The sequence below is a fragment of the Sinocyclocheilus grahami genome, unplaced genomic scaffold (assembly GCF_001515645.1).
Source record: "Sinocyclocheilus grahami isolate Dianchi unplaced genomic scaffold, SAMN03320097.WGS_v1.1 scaffold652.1, whole genome shotgun sequence".
Lineage (NCBI taxonomy): Eukaryota > Metazoa > Chordata > Actinopteri > Cypriniformes > Cyprinidae > Sinocyclocheilus > Sinocyclocheilus grahami.
Genome location: NW_015505831.1, coordinates 954,076 through 976,406, shown reverse-complemented (window position 1 = coordinate 976,406; position 22,331 = coordinate 954,076). Strand labels below are relative to the sequence as shown.

At 37.6% G+C, this 22,331-nt stretch overlaps 2 long non-coding RNA genes across 2 annotated transcripts in view; one reads left to right on the top strand and one right to left on the bottom strand.

Annotated features, from left to right (window-relative positions):
* Positions 1-22,331, bottom strand: part of LOC107558615 (uncharacterized) — a 189,022-nt gene that overhangs the window by 71,719 nt on the left and 94,972 nt on the right. Inside the window, exon 3 of the long non-coding RNA XR_001605505.1 lies at positions 726-777. This is a non-coding gene — a long non-coding RNA (uncharacterized lncRNA). The remainder of the gene's footprint in view (positions 1-725; positions 778-22,331) is intronic.
* The window catches only part of LOC107558614 (uncharacterized), a 25,180-nt gene continuing 23,019 nt past the window's right edge, over positions 20,171-22,331 (top strand). Inside the window, exon 1 of the long non-coding RNA XR_001605504.1 lies at positions 20,171-20,590. This is a non-coding gene — a long non-coding RNA (uncharacterized lncRNA). The remainder of the gene's footprint in view (positions 20,591-22,331) is intronic.

Here is a 22,331-nt window from a genome sequence, read left to right as displayed (position 1 = left end):
AACTTTACTTAAAACTAAATAAAATTAATTGAAATAAAATATAAAAGTTCTTATTTTAATTTATTTCAACTTGATGTACTAAAATAACAAACTTAAACTGAAATATTAAAAAATATTAAAAATGACACAAAAAAATCTAAAACAAAAGCACACAAAAAATTCTAAAATTAAAACTCTAAACTCAGAAAAATAATACTAATAACTGACTTAAAATACAGTATTAATAAAACCTATAATAGTATCTCAATTATACTACAATAGCACTGAAACATACATATTTGTATAGCATAGATATACTGTATATGTTAGTATTTTAAATTGTTCCAGTTTCTGAATAGGTTTCATTTATGATGGAAATGTAATATCGTGCATATAGTACTTTTGGTTTATGGAATAAAGTAAATTATTAACAAACGACACAGCAGACTGTCCACATACAAGCCAAAATCCTTGTGATTCACCCTGCAAGTCACCCAAAGACTCAGAAACAGTAAGTGAGTGGTAAATGATGATGCAAGCAGCTTTTGTTTCTCACCAGCATCGTGTCAACTGCACGAGACTCTCCAACCGGCCGTCAGACCGCTGGTACATGCCATTTACAAAAGCTGCTTATTTAGACTGCTAGTAAGCTAGTAAAAATGAATAGCTGTGCAAATCCAATTTTTTATATATGTCAAACTGCAGTTTTACTAAGAATCTTCATGAAAGAAACCTGAAGGACTTACGAGTGTCGTGATGTTTCAGCTGTAGTTGAACTGGAAATGCTTGGCTCTCATTCTGAAGGTGAAAGTGTCGCAAAAAAAAAAACTTGATTAGTTACAATATATTTTTTCACACTCATCTATGTGCATCCATGTGCAGATGTTCTGTAAAGCAGTGGTTTTGATTGTAAGTGCCAACTAGAAATGTGCTAGAATTGTCTATAGGACAGTATAAAAAAAAACACTGAAATGTATTAATATGTATAAATACATTTATAATGCCAATACTTCAAAAGATTAGGGTCAGTAAGATTCAAATGTTTTTTTTTTGCACACAGAGGCTGCATTTATTTAATCAAAAATACAGTCAATTGGAAATATTATTACAATTTTAAATTAATTAATTAATAATAAATTATATATACACACACACCATCTATTAGTGAGGTCAACTAGTCTATCTCAATTTTTTTTTCATTCTTAATGTTTTTTTTAATTTTTTTTTACTTTGTGTCTGACTTTAGAGTGCCATGCTTAAGCATGCTTTACCAACACAGTCTGCAAAATAAAACCCTCTCTGAGCAACTCATCTCTAAATCCATTTTCTTCGACCAGCACTTCAAGATTCAATAATAAATTTTAAGACAATTACTGCCAGAGTTCAAATCATCTGCTGTGTTCCCTTTATTGTGCCATGTCTGTAAGCCACCATATTTTTGTGAGGACAGTTTTCTGCAATAAAAGGATCTCTGTCAAAGTGCTGTGTATTCCTACACACACACACACACACACACACACTCACACACACATCTGGTTTGCTATCCTTGTGGGGACTCTCCATAGGCGTAATGGTTTTTCGACTGTACAGACCATATTTTCTATTGCCCTACACCAACCCTACACCTAAACCTACCCTCACAGGAATCTTTCTGCATTTTTAGATTTTCAAAAAACTTCATTCTGTGTGATTTATTAGCTTGTTTACCCGTGGGGACCTCAATTTAGGTCCCCACCGTGACACGAGTCCCCATGAGTATGTGTGTATTCAGGTTTAAGTCCCCACCAGAATAGAAAAACAGGTACACACACACACACACACACACACAAAACTAGATATATCCTCAAATCTGTCAAATAGATTAATATTTGAAGGCATTTCCTCTGGATTTTCTGTGCTAATTATGGCAATTTAAATGATAACTTTTCTGAAAAGAAAATGGGAGTGTTGGCATATTAATTCAATTAAACACAATTCATTTTGTCATTAAAGTATAGTCAGGACTCTATGGAAGCTTGTTTCCACCACTGAATAAAAAATCTTGCAATTGCGAGAAATAAAGTCACAAATGCGAGATATGAACTATTCTGACTATTTTTCTCACATTTGTTAGTTTATATCTGCCATTCTGACATTATAACTCACAACTGCGAGTTTATATCTTACAATTCTAAGGAAAATAGTCGATAGAAATTGTGAGATAAAATTTTGCAGACAAGCTTCCACAGAATCCTGAATTTACTTGAACCCAAAATGAATCATGAATTTTATATTTTAACACTCACATTTCTGTTTATAAAAATAATCATTTAAATTGTCATAATTGATCACAATTCTGAGAAATAAAATCTGAGAATCTGAGAGTTTATAACATGCAATTCTGACTTGATTTCTCAGAATTGCGTGCTTATATTTTGCAATTCTAAAGACACAATTACCTTTTTTATGTTTTATTCAGTGGTGGAAACAAGCTTCCATTGGATTCTATACCTTTACATTGTTCAATAAAAACGTATAGTTATTGAGAAAGAAAAGAAATCTGATTTTTAAGTTTTTTAATTAAATCAGTAATTTTAATATGAATTTTAAGTCATCTTGCAGGCCCTGTGGACGTTTGCTGAAACCCCCAGGTTGAAAACGTCTCTAGGTTACACATGTAACCATGGTTCCCCGAGGGAACGAGATGCTGCATCAAAACGCTATGGGAACACCTTCAGTGTGACCACGCTCTGAATCACGTGTGTAATCAGTCCAATGGATGGGCGAGACGTGACGGGCAGGATGACGTAGCGACCAGGAAGATTAAAAGCACGTGTGGGGTATACAGCGGCGGCTTCTGGGAAATGAAGTAAGCACTCGCAGGGATGCCGGAAGTATGGCAATGAGACGCAGCATCTCGTTCCCTCTGGGAACCATGGTTACATGCGTAACCTAGAGACGTTCCCCTTCAGGAACTCGAGCTGCGTCGAAATGCTATGGGAACGAGTATGCCCACGCCGCCAGATTTACAAATCCCTGCCTAGTGTGGAAGAGCACAGCTAGGGCGAGAACAGAAGAGCCTGGAGTGGCTCGCATATCAAGGCCGTAGAACCCGACGAATGTTAGGGGCGTGGACCAACCCGCAGCGTTGCAGATGTCCTGAATAGATGCACCTGCCAGATTTAATATGAATTTTAAGTCATCTTGCAGGCCCTGTGGACGTTTGCTGAAACCCCCAGGTTGAAAACGTCTCTAGGTTACACATGTAACCATGGTTCCCCGAGGGAACGAGATGCTGCATCAAAACGCTATGGGAACACCTTCAGTGTGACCACGCTCTGAATCACGTGTGTAATCAGTCCAATGGATGGGCGAGACGTGACGGGCAGGATGACGTAGCGACCAGGAAGATTAAAAGCACGTGTGGGGTATACAGCGGCGGCTTCTGGGAAATGAAGTAAGCACTCGCAGGGATGCCGGAAGTATGGCAATGAGACGCAGCATCTCGTTCCCTCTGGGAACCATGGTTACATGCGTAACCTAGAGACGTTCCCCTTCAGGAACTCGAGCTGCGTCTAAATGCTATGGGAACAAGTATGCCCACGCCGCCAGATTTACAAATCCCTGCCTAGTGTGGAAGAGCACAGCTAGGGCGAGAACAGAAGAGCCTGGAGTGGCTCGCATATCAAGGCCGTAGAACCCGACGAATGTTAGGGGCGTGGACCAACCCGCAGCGTTGCAGATGTCCTGAATAGATGCACCTGCCAGAAAGGCCTTTGAGGCCGCCACACTTCTGGTAGAGTGAGCCTTGACCCCCAAGGGTGAGGGGAGACCAGAGGACTGCAAACTGCAAATGGCATCCACTATCCACCGGCTGAGGGTCTGTTTAATAGCAGGAAGACCTCTCTTGGGGGGACCATAGCACACTAGTAGCTGGTCCGCCCTTCTCCACAGGGCAGCTCTGTGGACGTATGTGTCCAGTGCTCACACTGGACACATACAGTTAAGCTTCTGCTGGTCAGGCTCCCGAAAGGGAGGAGGACAGAAGGCCTAGAGTATGACAGGCCGCGGTGTAGAGGAGGGAACTTTAGGTACATAACCCACTCGTGGGTAGAGAAACACTTTGGCCAAACTGGGCGCAAAGCCTAGATAAGAGGGGGTTACTGAGAGTGCCTGCAAATCCCCAACTCTCTTAAGAGAAGAAATCGGCAGGAGAAAGGTAGTCTTAATAGTGAGATAATGATCAGATATCTCCTCTATACACAATCCCATTCATTTCAATGGAGAGCTGGTGATTTCCGGTGACACAAGCGACAGCGACTGTTGTCGACTGGATGCGGCATGTCCAGCGATGCATCAAAGTTCAGAATCCTTCAACTTTATGCAAATGAAGAGCGACTTTCGGGAGCGACAGCCAATAGGAAAGAAGATGGTAGAGCTCATGTGATCGTTCTCCTCTCAGCCGTAGATAAACATAAGCAATGGAAGAAAGTAGGCTCTGTTTCTCATTCACTTTTGTTTGTATGTACGGATTTAATTTAGATTTAGATTATATTTAGTCTTTTGCCTCCAAAATGTTTGTACTTAGTGGCAAGAAACCTGATTCGCTGTCAAGGCAACCAGTATTGAGAATGCCCACTAGCAACCTCATCGCCAGCCCCTGAACAACAACAAAAGTCGCTGCTAGTGTGAATGCAGCTTTAGTCTGTGTGCGTCAATACAGTAAGTAAACAAGTAACATGCGAGAGACTAATATATCCAGTTCACCAGAGCAGCATCTATACAAAACTCCCTCTATATTTAATAAAGCCTGACATCTGCTTATGTTCCTGTGGCTCGTTTGCCTCAGTCTCTGCGGTGAGATTAAAATGATGGGGGACTCCTTAGAGACGGCTGCTAGCAACTGCCTGGATCAGCATCCGTGCTGAGAATACCACCGCAGAGACAAAGACGCCCGCCGCTCACCAGCAAAGACAGAACGACTGCTGTGAGATCCAGCCACGCTCAAGTCCTGCTCTAAAGTTCTGTCATGTCACCTGCCTTCACTTTGTCATCCGTGAAGACTCCGATTCGCACAGACTGGTGCATGATAAAGCGGGAATGAGAGCTCACCTCTTCACATTTACTGAGGAGGCTGCAGAAGTTCTTTTGCGTTTGACAGCTGAGCCTTCACAGACACAAACCATTCATTCTACAAGGATTTATTGTCTGGCGAGACGACCGGATTTTGATAGCGCAGATGGATGCGACCCAGAGGAACATTTTATTGCTTCTCATCCACAGCTCCATAGACTTTCCAGTCATGTTTCATTTCAGTATCAACTCTATCTCAGATGTTTCATCTCAAACTTTTGAGAAATTAAAGCAGACACAGATGAGTCAATTGTTGACATCCAGTGAGAATAAAGAGATATAAAAAATAATATAGAAAGTAGAAAGAAATATATAAAGAAATGAAATAAAAATTTAGAAAAAGTCCATTGTGTGTAGATAGATAGATAGATCGATCGATAGATAGATACTAACAATATATAGAAATATAAATATATAAATGTGAAAATTATGTGAAAATATAATGTGGAAAATTCCTCCATATTGGCATATATTTGACATATTTAATAGATACTTTATTATAAATGAATCAAAAAATTATATATATATATATATATATACACACACACACACACACACAATATACAGTATGTGTGTTTAATATAGATTAATATATAATATAGATATATTAAAGCATTTATTAAATATGTCTACACTGTATATATTGTAGCGAGTATCCCAAGTCCAGATTAGCGTCGCCCTGGAAACGCCGCTGCCACACTGATCACCGATGCACAACACCTGTGCGGGATGAGTGGCGCACCTGGAGCTCGTTCCCGCTGGCCTTAAAAGCCAGGAGAAGAGACACCAGCGGGAAGGCACCCTGGAGCTCCAGGCGGACATTAATGCTTGTTTCTCCTTGTTCACAGACTCCGAAGGCACCCTGGGAGAGGGATCTGCACCACGGCACTTCACCCCACGAGCACCACGCTGAGACGGGCACCGAGCACCATTCATCAGAGCACGTGTGATCAGTGTGTGGGCAATAAATCACCCTCCGGGGCTCTTTTGATTAGTACCGAGTCTGTGTTCTCATTCACCCCGTGACAATGTTAATATGTCTATATATAGACACATATAGTCAACTAAATCAAATTGCACAAAATATAAAAAGAAAAGAACATACATATTGCAAATCCTAAAGGATTAATAACATTAGTAAAAGTAGCTTCAAAAAGTGCAATCATGAGGCTATGCAATAGGCTTAATAGGAAAATTCTCAGAACTGAAATTATGGTTCTCCATATAACTGCTCTCCAAATAATATTCTAGTCACATAATCTCCAGGGGTTTCTTATTACACTGACTTTCAGTCTGAACACCGTGAAATCTAAGGCCCCAGGTCCTCCACCTACTGCTCTTGAGCTGTGGCTTTTATCAGGAGAGTTTTCTGTCAATGAAGAGCAGATCCTTGTTCTCCCATGACCTTGCTGTAGCCTTTGCTATCTGGAATTGTGATGGAGAATGTATTTACACTCACCTTCACTGTACGAACAGCGCAGCACAAAAGCCCAGAGGACTTCACTGGCGCTCTGCTACACAGAGGTCATCAGAAAAACTTGCTAAATCTCGCATGATTTCCCTCTGCCTATTCCATGCATACAGCCTTTATTTCATAAATCATTATGCAATGCAGGACTGGTGGACAGGAACAATTAGTGACTCATTTTGACAAGTCCTGACCCATAGGAAAGAAAAAAGCATGCATGAGATCTCTATAATATCTTGACTGGTTCTTCTACGCATCAATAAGGTTAAATTGACCTCTGACTAAATCTGTATCTTTTCAGGTGTTTCTCTCAGAGAAAATGTGCAAAAATAGTACCTTTAGGGGTCCAACAGCTTGTCAATGGGGAAGTACTCACAAAGGCACACCTTTATACCTTCTTTACCCATAAAGGGTTCAAAATAGTGCAGTAAAAGTACATATTACCACCTTAAGGGTAGACATGACTGCTCTAAGGTATCTAATACGTACTCTTAGGTTTAAAGAAGGTGCAAAGATGTCCTTTTGTGAGTACTGCTCCAGTTACAAGCTGTTGTACCTCTAAAGGTACAATTTTTGCAAATTTTTGTTTTGACAGTTTAAGAAAAATACCCCATACATATGGAAGCCTGTTTTCACCACAGGATGGAAAATAAAATAAAAAAATTATAATTGCAACATTTTATTTCACAATTCAGACTTATTTTCTCATAATTTTACGTTTATATTAAAATGAATGTAAACTCAGAACTGTGAGAAATAAACTCAGAATTGCGAGATGTAAACTCAGAATTCCAAAGTCGTAAACACAGAATTGCGAGATGTAAACTCAGAATTTCAAAGTCATAAACTCAGAATTGCGAGATGTAAATTCAGAATTCCAAAGTCGTAAACTCAGAATTGCGAGATGTAAACTCAGAATTCCAAAGTCGTAAACACAGAATTGCGAGATGTAAACTCAGAATTCCAAAGTCGTAAACACCGAATTGTGAGATGTAAACTCAGAATTCCAAAGTCATAAACTCAGAATTGCGAGATGTAAACTCAGAATTCCAAAGTCATAAACTCAGAATTGCGAGATGTAAACTCAGAATTCCAAAGTCGTAAACACCGAATTGCGAGATGTAAACTCAGAATTCCAAAGTCATAAACTTAGAATTGGCAGACAAAAATTTAGAATTGTGAGACATAAATCCGTAATTCTGAGAAAAAAGAAAATAATTCTATTGTCTTAAAATTCCAAATTTACATTTCGCAATTCTAAATTTATATCTTCCAATTCTGACTTTTTTTCCAGACTTCTGAATTTACATCTTGAAATTTTGTCTATTGTTTTCCTGAATTCTAAGTAAACATTTCTCAGTTGTTTTTTTGTTTGTTTGTTTTTGAAGTCTACAATAACAACTCAGTATGAACTCCAACATTTCTCTTTAAATTAATATAATGATTTAAGAGGGTTCCTCAAACTAAAAGAGGGTTTATGGGTTGAAGAAAAGCTAATCATTAATAAAATCATAAAAATGTAAAAAAAAAAAAAAAAACACAACATAAAACACTTAAAAAAACATTTTAAATATTTTATTTGTTTACCTGCATGCCATGTGGCTATTAACTGACATTAGAGAACTATGAACATGCATATGTGCTACTGAAATATGAATTTAAAATCTCAGGAGGGACTTGCGTAAATATTTTAGGACAAAAGATTAGATGAAGAAAAAAGTTTGGGAATCCCTGATCCACATTGAATGTATTTTCTCACTCTCTCATGTGTCTCGTTGATAACACAAACCGGAGGAGGCAGATGAAATCAAGCTTGAGTTTAGACCAAGAGCAGAGTGAAGCCTCACTCTTTTATGATTACGTTATAGCTCAATAAAATCCCACAGTAATTTGATTTCTTACAAAACGGAGAGAAAACCGTACGATCACATTCAGGGGTGTGATTTATTAGTGCAAATTTAGATCCAGTCTAATCAAAGAGTGCAGAGTTTGTTCTGCTACCTGCTGTCTGCGGTCCAAATCTAATACAGGCCACAGCAGGCTGGCCGTCTGGTTAAAGGCTTTTGCGAGTCTGACCGTATTGAATAAAAAACGTCAATTTTCACATTCACTTCCTATTACAGTTTTTCTCAGTTGCTTTGGTGCATTTCTCAAATCATCCTTAATATTTGCAAACAAGTATGTGCATTTCTCAAAACAATTCGTACAAACAGCACCACACAATAGATTACCTGCAAAAGCCTGTAACTTACTCAAAATCTTTAGTTCATCTCTCAAAAGTAAGTATTTATGTCAATGAACATATCAGTGCCATCAGAATGAAAATAACTTGTGTCATTGTTCACAAACAAGATAGTCAAAATGCTTAGTGTCATGTTGTCAGTATAACAGTGCACTTTGTTAGTATTACCTGATGTAAACTATGGCAACATTTTGGTTGACAGTTACTGTATTGAACAGTATGCCATATATCCATTTCAAAAGTACAAATTTGCACATTACTGTACACTCTTAAAAATAACGGTGCTTCAAAAGGTTCTTCACAGCGATGCCATAGAAGAACCATTTTTGGTTCCACAAAGAACCATTCGGTCAAAGGTTCTTTAAAGAACCATCTCTTTCTTACCTTGTTGTAATCTGAAGAACCTTCTTTCGCCACAAAGAACCTTTTGTGAAACAGAAAGGTTCTTCAGAAGTTAAAGGTTCTTTATGGAACCATTTAGACAAAAAGGTTCTTCTATGGCATCGTGAAGCACCTTTATTTTTAAGAGTGTATGTGGGATATTGATTGAAAGAGACTGGATAGAATTCCCAGTTACACTTTTACTAGTGGTCTGACAAAAAAAAACACATTACAATGTCACTGTGATATAGAAAAGGAAAAAAAAATATGGGCACAAAGATGAAAATAAAAAAAATAAGAAAGTCCATTGTCAGAATTTGTAACTCTTGTGTTGTCCTCTGTCTATACAGTATATGCTTTCCAACTGAAGATTCATGAGATTAACCTTTGAGCTATTTCAGAGAAATGGTTTATCATTGGTTGATCTACATTCTCTTCATTAGTGAAAGTCAAGATTCACTTGCACAATTCATGCTAAATTTACAAAAAGTCTAATTATAATGTGTAAAAAATTACACTTTATGACAACTAGATGAACCATTTTGCATTTAATGACGGTGTTTTGAGAGGTAAGACTATTGCACAGAAAACAATATAATACATTTTGAGCAACATGACATTAGCAACTGATAATATAGGAAACCGCAGATAAATGTACATAATCAATTGCATGAATGTACCAAAGCAATCGCAGCTTGTTCAAAAGAATGAGAAACTGCTTTTATGATGTGTACAAATGACTAGATGATGTGGAAGTTGTACAAGTAGTTTTGAGAATTTCATTTCTGATTAGAGAAATGCACCAAAGTTGACTGAGAAAAACTGTAATACAAGCTCAGGACTTAAAAACCCTTTTCACAGTACAAATCAACATAATCTATTTCTACAGAATACTTAACTGGCACAACATAGAGAAACTAAAGGATAATTTGTTGGATTTGTGCAAAGTGCACAAATATGATCTTTAGGACTGAATCACTTTATAATGTTGTTTCAAGTACACTATACTACAAAATGCATGTTTGTTCTATTCTGTCGCATGTAAATGCATTGCACACTTCCCCTCATAAATGCATCTGATTGTGCATTACCAACCTAACATAACAACATAAACTAAACCTAAATACATAGAGCTTCTTTAAGACAGATCTGAATTATCCTTTTTTTCCAATATCATTCACTAAGAATCAATCCAGTGACCCTGGCTTTGCTTACACCATGATCTGCTGGTCTGACCAGATCAAAATGTTTACACCTTTTTTGTCAGTCGAACCCCTTTGACCTAGAATATTTACTTGAAGTACCCCTAAGATTTAATTAGAGTTAACATTTCAATAATTTAAAAACACATTTGCATGTTAAAGGTTTTCTGATGTCGGTTAATGGTCACACGACATGCAGGTAAACAAATAAAATATTTCATCTTATTTAGTGTTAATTCTGAGTTTCTGTCTTGCAATTTGAATTTTATATCTCGCAATTCTGACTTTTTTTTCTCAGAATATAGAGTTTAGATCTTGAAACTCTGACTTTTAATAAATAAAATATTTTTTAGTGTTTTATTTTGATGGTTTTTGTTTCACAATCATTTTTAATATTTGAATCATACATTTTTATGTTTAAATTAAATATTGGCTCAAACCACCTACAGTTCACTCTGAAACCTGAGACCCAGTTCAGACTACCAAAAAAATAAAAATAAACAGATCTGAATCAAATATGCCAGAAAATCTGATTTTTGCTGCCTGTCTGAACAAATCTAGCCTCATACGGTTGTCCACACAATGTGTCAAAAGTGCGATGTCAAACCTTTCAGTAAAACCTGAAATCACCAGCCAACAGGCTCCATGAGAAACACAGCTACATAAATATACTGAACAATGTCTTAATGAAGATGCAAGGATGCAGAAAGTTTTGTGTGAGAATTAGGGATAGAAAATATCATAATACTCAGAATAAAACAAGAACTGGATGTATATGGCTATCCAGTGCAAGTATTTGACAACAGAGAGAGACGCAGTGACCGTATACATGCAGTGAAATCTGTTTCCCTGCCAAACTTTGCTTTGAGGACATGAACAGATGACAAATGTCTCTTCTTTTAGCCGCCTGTCTGAACAAATCTAGCCTCATACGGTTGTCCACACAATGTGTCAAAAGTGCGATGTCAAACCTTTCAGTAAAACCTGAAATCACCAGCCAACAGGCTCCATGAGAAACACAGCTACATAAATATACTGAACAATGTCTTAATGAAGATGCAAGGATGCAGAAAGTTTTGTGTGAGAATTAGGGATAGAAAATATCATAATACTCAGAATAAAACAAGAACTGGATGTATATGGCTATCCAGTGCAAGTATTTGACAACAGAGAGACGCAGTGACCGTATACATGCAGTGAAATCTGTTTCCCTGCCAAACTTTGCTTTGAGGACATGAACAGATGACAAATGTCTCTTCTTTTAGCCTTAGTCTCTTTCTTTTTCACATACACTCAAATTCTTTCATTTTCCAGACTGTTTCTGGCTGTTTCACCTCATATGTCCAACTACAATGGAGTCCAAAAGTCTGAAAATCTGACATTTAGTTTCTAATTTACTGTAAACCTGAAAATAACAAATGCATTTTATGAGCTCAAACAATTTCGAGTGTCGTTGATCATGTGACTCTGTACAAACAGTCAGATGCAGTTCAAGATGCTTTTTGGATCAACATTTCTTTGGAGAACATGATCATTAGGTTTTGTTCATGTAGCTCCAGTGCTGCTGTTATTACAGCAAACAACCTATTAAGGCAATCTGAAGTTCATGTTCATTCAATTAAAAAAAAAAAAGATACAGAAGCATTTTCTCTTTTGGTCTCAAACTTTGGGCCCCAATGTTTTTCTTTACCTCTACAGAACCTCACATGTTTCAAATGCTATTTAAAGACAGCATTTTAAGAAATCCTAGATGAACTCACAATGTGAAGAGCCTCTGTGTGTTTTAATGCTTCTACTGCAGAACATTTTGTACAAATATTGTAGAAAATGTTTAGTACAGACTTGCTAATGTTGCTGAAGGACATTATCAGGGACATTCATTATCAGGGACCTTGCTGCACTGCGGTGAAAAGACTATTAGGGAGAAATCAGAAACGGATCAAAACACAAAAACATCCAACCTTGCATAGCTACATATAAAATATTTACAGTACACTTTTTGTTTTGCTTTAAATTTGCACATATATTACTACTGCATTAAGATATATTACCTGTTGCACATACTAGGACTGGGCGATATACTGTAAATTCACTATATATTCACTATATATTAAAACGAGGTAACACGATCACTTTCGATGTGCTTTTTGTGGTTCCATTATCGTGCTTTAATGTTGTTTTAATAGCATTTCTGTTCTAAAACAAAAGCAAAAATAGCATATGAACTGGTAAATTTGAAAATCACTTCAAACTGTCCACTTACTTGAATCACAAAACTGTTCAGTCTCACTCAAAAACTGTTCATGGATGTCTATAAAGTAAAATTTTTTCATGCATTCAAATGTTTTAGTATGAATCAATATAGATAAAAACTGCTATTTATTACTATGTCTTGCTATATTGGTTCATATTAAACAGGGCATTGCAAAAAATATGTTTCTTAGTATTTCTGTCTTGTTTCTATGGAAGCCCGTTTCCACCACTGAATAAAAAATAAAACAAGGTAACTGCGACTTTTTATCTATCTATTGTTATAAAGTCAGAATTGCGTGATATAAACTTGCAATTGCGAGTTATAAAGTCAAAATTGTGAATTATGGTAAAAAAGTAACCACTGATTTCTAGTCGTGTCCTCTTTTGGAAGGTCAAACAAAGTATTTTCGCTTTCGCAACGAAACACACAGCGTCTTCACAACATGGCAGCGGTGGTGGCAGCAACAATAAAGTTACGCCTTCTTTCTTTGCGTGAACATTTGGGCGGCTTTATGCAAATCTTCCCACATTGTGACGTAGACATGTGGGGGCGTGTTTAAACGAGGCGTTTTAGGAGGGCGTGGACCAATCTTAACTTTTATAAAGAATATCTCTTTGGGTTTGAGACTTTAGGGATCTTATCTATTCACGAACAGCTTGCAACACTCCAAAGAGAAAGGAAAACTGGAAATACCATCATATGAATCGCATCTGTTTGTAGACGTTTGTAATGGAAAACAAGACATAAATCCTAAGTAAGAAAATAATTTTTTTGCGGTGTGTGGAAAACATTGATTATTCGACAGTATTTCTATGAACCTGCTTAAGCAGTAAGGAGTTGAGTATGTGTGGCTGAACATTCTTCACAGCAGTTTCTCATTGTTTTTGATTGATAAAGAGTGTTTCCTGAGCAGATGGCCAAACCACACATCTACATGGGGTAGAGAGCTGCGATTCTGCATTTGGGGCATCTTACAAGACAAAACCCTGGAGGAAACAAGCACTCTTTCTTTCTGTGCATCACACGCATGCAGAGCACATGCAGGAGGAGGTGACAGAGGACACTGAAGGCCTGTCATCACTCAACAATAGCTTACTGTGAGTGGGAGGAGTGTGTGTTTGAGACAGACAACACAGTGAGAATGCTACATACCGTATAAACTGAGGTTATACTGAGACGAGACAAGATAAGCTGAACTGAATTGAATCAACACTAAATAATGACACTATTGTCTTGTTAGAGCTGCTTTACAGCAGAATTTGTCTCATATCTGAAGTTTGTGTTAGTGATCATGTTACTTATTTAATACTATAAAGCTGCTTTGAAACAATCTCTGCTGTAAAAAAAAACAATTAAAGTGATAGGTCAACCGTTTCAGGTGAACTATCCCCTTAAATGTGACTTGAATTGACTAGATTAGAAGAGATGAGAGGATGTTTAGAATTAGTAATGCCTGACTTACAGTGGTATCTGAATTTTGTGTTAGTGATCATGTTACTTATTTAATACTATAAAGCTGCTTTGAAACAATCTCTGCTGTAAAAAAAAAACAATTAAAGTGATAGGTCAACCGTTTCAGGTGAACTATCCCCTTAAATGTGACTTGAATTGACTAGATTAGAAGAGATGAGAGGATGTTTAGAATTAGTAATGCCTGATGGTGGAGTTTGGAGTGTGACTGTTTGAGGTTGTGGACAGGTGTCTTTTATACTGATAACGAGTTCAAACAGATGCCATTAATACAGGTAACGAGTGGAGGACAGAGGAGCCTCTTAAAGAAGTTGTTACAGGTCTGTGAGAGCCAGAAATCTTGCTTGTTTGTAGGTGACCAAATACTTATTTTACCGAGGAATTTACCAATTAATTCTTTAAAAATCCTACAATGTGATTTTCTGGATTTTTTTTCTCATTTTGTCTCTCATAGTTGAGGTATACCTATGATGAAAATTACAGGCCTCTCTCATCTTTTTAAGTGGGAGAACTTGCACAATTGGTGGCTGACTAAATACTTTTTTGCCCCACTGTATATACAATTCAAGCATTTGAGGTTATTTTCATTGAATTGGCCACACAGGTTAGTTAACCATTTTGAATCAATTAGTGATTCATTCTGAATAATTTGAAGAGTTGTTCAATCACAGCCTGAATAGTTTGGAGCAGTTTTACATAGCTATCTAATGCATATCACGGCTTCTTTTTAATAAATGTTAGATTTTTAAAATAAATATGAAATTTTAAATGGTCAGAAAGACACTAATTTAATAAACTTTTGTTTATTTACAAAACATGTCCTAAAGAATTAGGCTACAACAAAAGTTGTGTGCATATTTGCTTCATACAATTTGTTTAAGAAAATAATATTTTTATTCAGCAAGAATGCATTAAATTGGTCAAAAATGAGAGCAGACTTTTACAATGCTACAAAAAAAAAATCCTTATTTATTCAAAATATTCCATCTTAAATATTTTCTAAATAAATGCCGTTTTTTATTTCTATTAATCCTGAAAAAATGCACCACAGCTTCCACAAAAATATTTTATAATTTTATATTTTAATATATTTTGATAAGATAATGTTTTACAATAATTAGCTTTTACTGCATTTTTGATCAAATAAATGCAGCCTTTTATGAGCAAACTTAAAAAAACATGACCAAAAATTGAAAAACGTATTCATTTTAATCTTAGCTAATATTTGTTGTAGTACTAGTGAATTTTATTTTAGCAGTTTGCCAAACACAGAGAGAAGAAGAAACAGGAGGAGAGGAGAGAATGAGACGAGACTAGACAAGACGAGAGCAGAGGACAGGATGAGAGGAGAGGAGAAAAAAGAAATGATCAAGTTACCCTGGGAATTACCATCTGACACCATGGAGACAGAGAGAGAGAGAGAGCAAGATGAAGAGAGACAGCAGCAGAAGATCAGTGTGAGCAGCTCTGCCATGATCTGCAGCAGATCCATTCATCCTCCTTCTGAAGAAACACTCCACACTCAACCTGCTACAACAAAATCAATGTTTTACCTTATTCTCGGCCTAAAACGCTGATTTATGCACAGGCGAGAGAGAAGAGCAGAGCACCGGTGCCAAGTTGCATTCAAACGCAGACAAAAGAGCCAAAAACTGCAATCTGACATGAGTGCAGGCAGAGAACACAGCATCTCACTAAATGTATCTTGAAATCTCAGAATCCACACCACAGCCTGAGGAGGATCCGACACTATCATTCAGTGACCTTTTCTGTGCAATTTCAAAGCAACCTCAATTTATCAAACAAGCGTAATTGGCACGGATCTGTGACTTCAGCTTGTGTTAAAGAAACACGTTACGTTCTCCTTGAGAAATGCCGCCTTTATTTAGCTCAAAAGGTTTATCAGCAACTTCCTCCAGCTGTCCACAATACAGCAAAACAAGCATATATTACTAGGGATGCTCCGATCGATCGGCCGGAGATCGGTATCGGCCGATAATCACATTTTATGACTCGATCGGTACTCACTAACTTGGCCGATCTCACGAACCGATCGCAATTTGATGACGTCAACGCGTGACAACGTACATGATGCGTGGGGACATAAATGATTTGGTGCCGCAGTCATGTCATCGCCAATGTGGAAATGCTATGACATTTCAAGAAACAATGAAAAATGTGCTATTTCTCGTGTATGTTTTGCATGATGATGAATGGATGGTTAATTTTTAACAGCAGATTCAGTGACGTTAGAGCTGATCTGCGCCTCACTGCACACGTCTGCAGCGCATTACGGCTCCACGGGAACCGGAGCTGATCGCGGCCGCTCTAGTCAGTGCTTGTGTTTATCAGCCAGCCTCAGCACGTTTCTGAAGTGGCTCTCCGCGATGCTTGGATAAAAATAGTCTTTTGTGAGGTGTCACAGAGTGGAGGACGGAACAAAACCTTGTCGGAGCCGTAAGGGATAACGGTAACATAATGCGCTGATCGTGGGCTGCTCTTAAATTAACATTTATTTATAAAACAAACTAACTTCTTAGTAGGCCTGTCACGATAACAACTTTTTGTTGTGCGATATATTGCCCCAGAAATAATTGCGATAAGCGATATTATTGTCATTTTAAAGACCATTTTATGCCACTGAATATATAATCATAATGTAACAGAATAATAATGCAAGAAGGCCAACACACTTCCAAATGACAACAAACTTTTAATTTTTAAGAATATTTAGATCATGGAAATTAAGTATCAAAATATTAGATACCTTAAAGAACTTGAATAAATAATAAATAAAAATGTTCTAACAAAAAGTGCAATGTAACAAGTAGAAAAAAATTTAAATGCACAAAGAACTTGTATGGAGATTTTTCCATCTGCAGATTTTTTCCTGACCTTCTTTTCTCTGTAAATTAAGGGTGCACACTGAAAAATACAATTACTACTTAGCAGTCAGATGTCCGTATGCACAAAGGCACAGATCCCTAAACAAGACCATATCTGCAGATTAAACTTTTTTTGTAGAAGCATCTTTTCAATATGTACGAGAAGCTGCAAAAGAAACAGGCGCAAATGGAATGTACAAAACATGGTGACATTAATTTGTAAGTAAATATAATGGGCTATATATTGCGTCACCAAAAATGATTGAGGTCATGCACACATATTGTGCGATAAGTCAATATATTGATTATTGCGACAGGCCTACTTCTTAGGGCATATTAGCCTACTCAATAGCATTAACACAGACTTTACTCCTTTACAACTTTATCTGGAATGTCACCGTTTCTGTCACTGCAACTTCCTAATCAAGCGAACGAACACACACATACACACACACACACACACACACACAAAATCGTCTGCCTCATGAAAAAAAAATTATTTATAATATTTGCATCATTTATGATTTATTTTATCCACCCGCGACCCACCCGCAAATAATCAGAATGCATTTTTTATTACCCGACCCGCGGATTATCCGCAGCACCTGTGGATATAGGAAAAGCAAAATAAGTTTGCTGCCGAAATCAGACGGACTTACTGAAAATGCAAATTAATTCTCTGCCAGCAGGAGGTGCTTTAAAGCGGGAGAAACAGAGGTTTCCCCAGTAACAGCTGTACACAAAGCAGTGCTGAGCTCACAAACTCTGCTTTATCAGGCATATAACTTGCAAGATGAAATGAAAATGATATCGACATTTTTCTAAAGATAGTCTTCCTTCAGAAATCCAGTGATATAAAAACACCCGCGCCTTGTTCTGATTTTTAAATGTGCAGTACGTGCTCATGTTTATTCAACAAAGCCTTTTGGAAAATCGGTCAGTTTTGATATTGTGGCGAGCGCCACAAATAAATTAGTGTATGGGAAATATCCCACAGCACAACCACCTGAGCCCAACTTCAGTCTACTCATCACCTTAACTTTAACTGCGTTTGTAGCCGGCGCCATAGCCAGACTGATAAACAAACACAGACCGGAAGTTAACTTCAGGCCAGGCGCGTGCGCCCGATGAAACCGTCTATATAAAGCTTGAAGCATCAGAATCGGCATCGTTATCGGTCGATCACCATGACAACAAATCGGTACTCAGTATCGGCTGCAAAAATCCTGATCGGAGCATCCCTATATATCACCTATGGACACATACATGGATGATAATATTTCCTCCAGCTGTCCGCAATACAGCAAAACAAGCATATATGGACACATACATGGATGATAATATATTTTTAAAAGTTTTCTAAGGTTGCATATATTTGACCATAAATACAGTATTAATAGTAATAATGTGATATATTACTACCATTTAAAAATAACTGTTTTCTAGTTGAATATGTTTTAAAATGTATTACTGTGATGCAAAGTTGACTTTTTTCCAGTCTTCAGTGTCACATGATCATTCATAAATCATTCTAATATGCTATTTAATTTATGAACTTTTTTTTATGAATCTACATTATAAAAACGTGTTTATCACTGGATAACTTCCTTAGGGAACATTAGATGTAGACAAAATTTAATTTAGTAGTCTAAAAAAGTATAACTTTCTAAAAAAAATTCTAACTTCAGAAGGTTCTGTTTGAGTTAGGTAAATTCATTCAAACGTAAAAGTTAAATTTTTTTTAAAAATGATATTTTGAACTCAGTGCTGACTGCTAGAATAGGTTAGAAAAGCAAAAACAAGAAAATAACAAGAAAAACGTCAGGTGCTTCAAAAATCTAGGTTTTTAAGGGTTAATGATCAAACATTGGGGAGAGTTTAGAACCAAATATTACTTGACAAATCCCTCAAGTTTTCCAGGAAAATCCACAAAAGCCTACCAGCTGGTGAAACATAATGAAAGTAATAAAAATACAAAGTATGTATTCTTAGTTTTAAGTTCTTCAGGTGCATCACCACACGGAAACGCTCTAAATTCAACACCTTTTAAACATAGCTGATCTGAAGAAGAAACAGGAAGCAACAAAAAATTGAGGAAAAATGCAGCGTTGCTGGTGTTTAAAGACACACTAAATGATTTGGGAAAAAGTGAGAGCTATTCTACACAAACACAGCCGCCCCTCCTCATCCACCTGCTCTATTTATTGCCTCCGGTCTGACATTGACCTGCAGTACCCAGGAGCTCAGGCTGACCCTGCACAGGTCTGCTGTGTATCGCACGATTGCACAACCGTAGGTTTGGTTTTTAACACTGGCATGGATATCAAACTATACAGGTGCAGCATGTTTTGCCTACACAGCCAAACTGCCTGTTACAGATGATCAGTTGTTCTTGTGTAGAAACGAGTATTTATATACACATATAAATGCTAAAGTCTACTGCCGTTTGTTCACTGAATAAAAACATCCAAACGACACAATAAAGATTCACAATGTTCCAGGTCTAGGTTAAAAATCTAGGTTATTAAAAGAATAAAACTATGGGCCCTATTTTAACGATCTAAGCGCATGGTCTAAAGTGCACGGCGCAGGTTCACTCAGGCCGTGTCCGAATCCACTTTTGCTAGTTTAAAGGGATAGTTCACCCAAAAAATGAAAATGTTGATGTTTATCTGCTTACCCCCAGGGCATCCAAGACATAGGTGACTTTGTTTCTTCAGTAGAACACAAACGGAGATTTTTAACTCCAGCCGTTGCAGTCTATCAGTCGTATAATGCATGGCAATGGTAACAAAATCTATGAGAGTAAAAATAACATGCACAGACAAATCCAAATTAAACCCTGCGGCTCGTGACGACACATTGATGTCCTAAGACACGAAACGATCGTTTTTTTTTTTTTTATATTTTACCTCTAATACACCACTATGTCTAACTGCTTTGAGCGCACGCACGGCATCTGGTGCGTGAGGTGTGTACGCGCTCTGGCGTAGTTTACGCAAACGTCGGAAGTGATCTCTCGCTCGTATACCTCACTCATCATCATACACAATCATTGTAGGTACGACGGCTAATCAAAATGGTACTTACTTGTGCTTATCCGGATTGTTCAAACCGACTTAAAACTAAAAGATTACTTTCTCTCGTGCTAACTAATTTGAGAGTGGTGACTTTCCACGTGTAGCAGAGTGAGGTATAGACCCAGTATGATTGGCTGGCGTTACCAAAACAGGTGAACCTATCAGTGTTTGTACTTTATCATGATTGGTCAGTTGGGTAAGTTTCATGAGCCAATTAGTGCCTGTGTTGTGCATATAAAAGGGGGAAGTGTTTGGTTGCTTGGGATGCATCATCCTTGGTACCGCCCCTTTGTGACATGTGGCACTGTGAATGAGTGCCAGCAGTTGGGTTATCCTCCTGTCTGTCGTGTGCTGGCTGTTGGCCAGTTTTCAGGTTTGTCCCTGTTTTAAAAATGCCTTTTTGCCTGTTAAATACAGAGGCTTACTACCTTGTTTGTTTTTAGATATGGGCCGGCAAGTAGCTGTAATTCTGCGTGGTGAGCGACCATGTGTATTGCAGCATTGTACTGTTTTCTTGGTAGGTATGGGTAGTTTAAAGTTTGTTTTTATGCGTTACTTTTGTTCAATGTCCAGCAGGATTGAATGCACGTCCAGGGGTTTCCAATGAACTTTATTGAAGCCTAATGAACCTCAAGTAACTGACTGCACTTCTGCTCTACTCTACTCTTGTTTTGTTCTGTCTGGAATTCATCTGGGTCTGTCTGTTATGTTTGGTGCATGGATTTAAGTGGGAGGGGTTGGCCATTGTACCTTGTACTGCGTGTCCACATGGAGTGCTGTGTGAAATATATATATTTTTTTTTTCACGAGTGTGTGTCATGGGAATTGAGTGTGGGGTAGAAATCTGAGGGTCTTTGCTGGCCACCTCCCTCTTTATTTTGTTATCTTTATTGTATTGTACTTGTTTTGTAAGTTACTGGTAAAGACATGTGATGTATTGAGACCTTGTGAAGTGTTGTATGTTTCCCAATTATATAATATTCTTGTTAGTGGAACTGATTTTGCTTTTTCAGATCACAAACTACTAAACTTCAGTTTAAGTTTTACAATCGCCTGTGAAAACAATGCTCACTTATCGTAAAATCTGTTCTGTGGATCCATCTGCTTCTGATTCAATAAGAGTTTCTACCTTGTCAGATTGTTTATTATCCAACTGTCCATCAGAAATATGCAGCATCTATAATAATACCATTTCCCAAATACTTGAGAAACATGCTCCTGTTAAAACTAGACTGGTTCCATCTGCACATGTTTCACCTTGGTTCACTCCGGAACTTCGAGCAATGAAAGCTATGGGACGTCGCTTGGGAAGGCTGTACAGGACTCACTGTGCACTCACTGGTTTTGAAAGAACATTTGCTCAATTACCGTACTGCCCTCAATGCTGCAAGATCCTAATATGTCTCTTCTACTATCAAGAATTCCATGTGCAGGCCCAAATCTCTGTTTGCTATGGTCAACAAACTCACTAACCCTCCACAACATGTTATGTCTGGCTCTGAGGTGCTTGTGAATAACTTTTCTCATTACTTTTCAGACAAATTGAAGTCTATCACTGAATCCATTTCCAAAGACACCCCTCATACAACTGACTCAAATGTTCACTTGATGTCAGCTGACTCGGCTCACACAACATACTCTCTTTCTGCTTTTACTCTCACTACTTCTGCTGCCATAAGTGATCTAATTGTGAAATCCTGCCAGATTGATCCTTCACCTACTGTTTTGATTAAGATGTGTGTTCCTGAGGTTGAACCTTTCATAACACATATGATTAACTGTAGTATAGCATCTGCCATTGTTCCAGCAGAATAAAAAATGGCTGCGGTGACCCCCATACTTAAAAAAACGGTTCTTGACCATCTAGATATGAACAATTATAGACCAATCTCAAATTTACCATTCTTAAGTAAAATTCTTGAAAAAGTTGTGGCTTCAGAGTTGAGATGATACTTAAATGCTAATGGCCTTTTTGAACCTTTTCGGTCAGGATTTCGTTCATCACATAGCACTGAAACTGCTCTTCTTCGTGTGGTTAATGACATTCTTCTGTCCATGGATTCTGGGTTAATAAACCTCTTGATCTAAGCTCTGCATTTGACACAGTCTGCCATGAATTACTCATCTCTCGCCTTTCTGATATCGGTATCACTGGTTCAGCTCTTTCCTGGCTCATTTCCTACATCAGTGATAGAAATTATATTGTAAAGTCAAAATGTATCAAAGACTTCGGCTTTCCTGTCCCAAACCTATCTTCA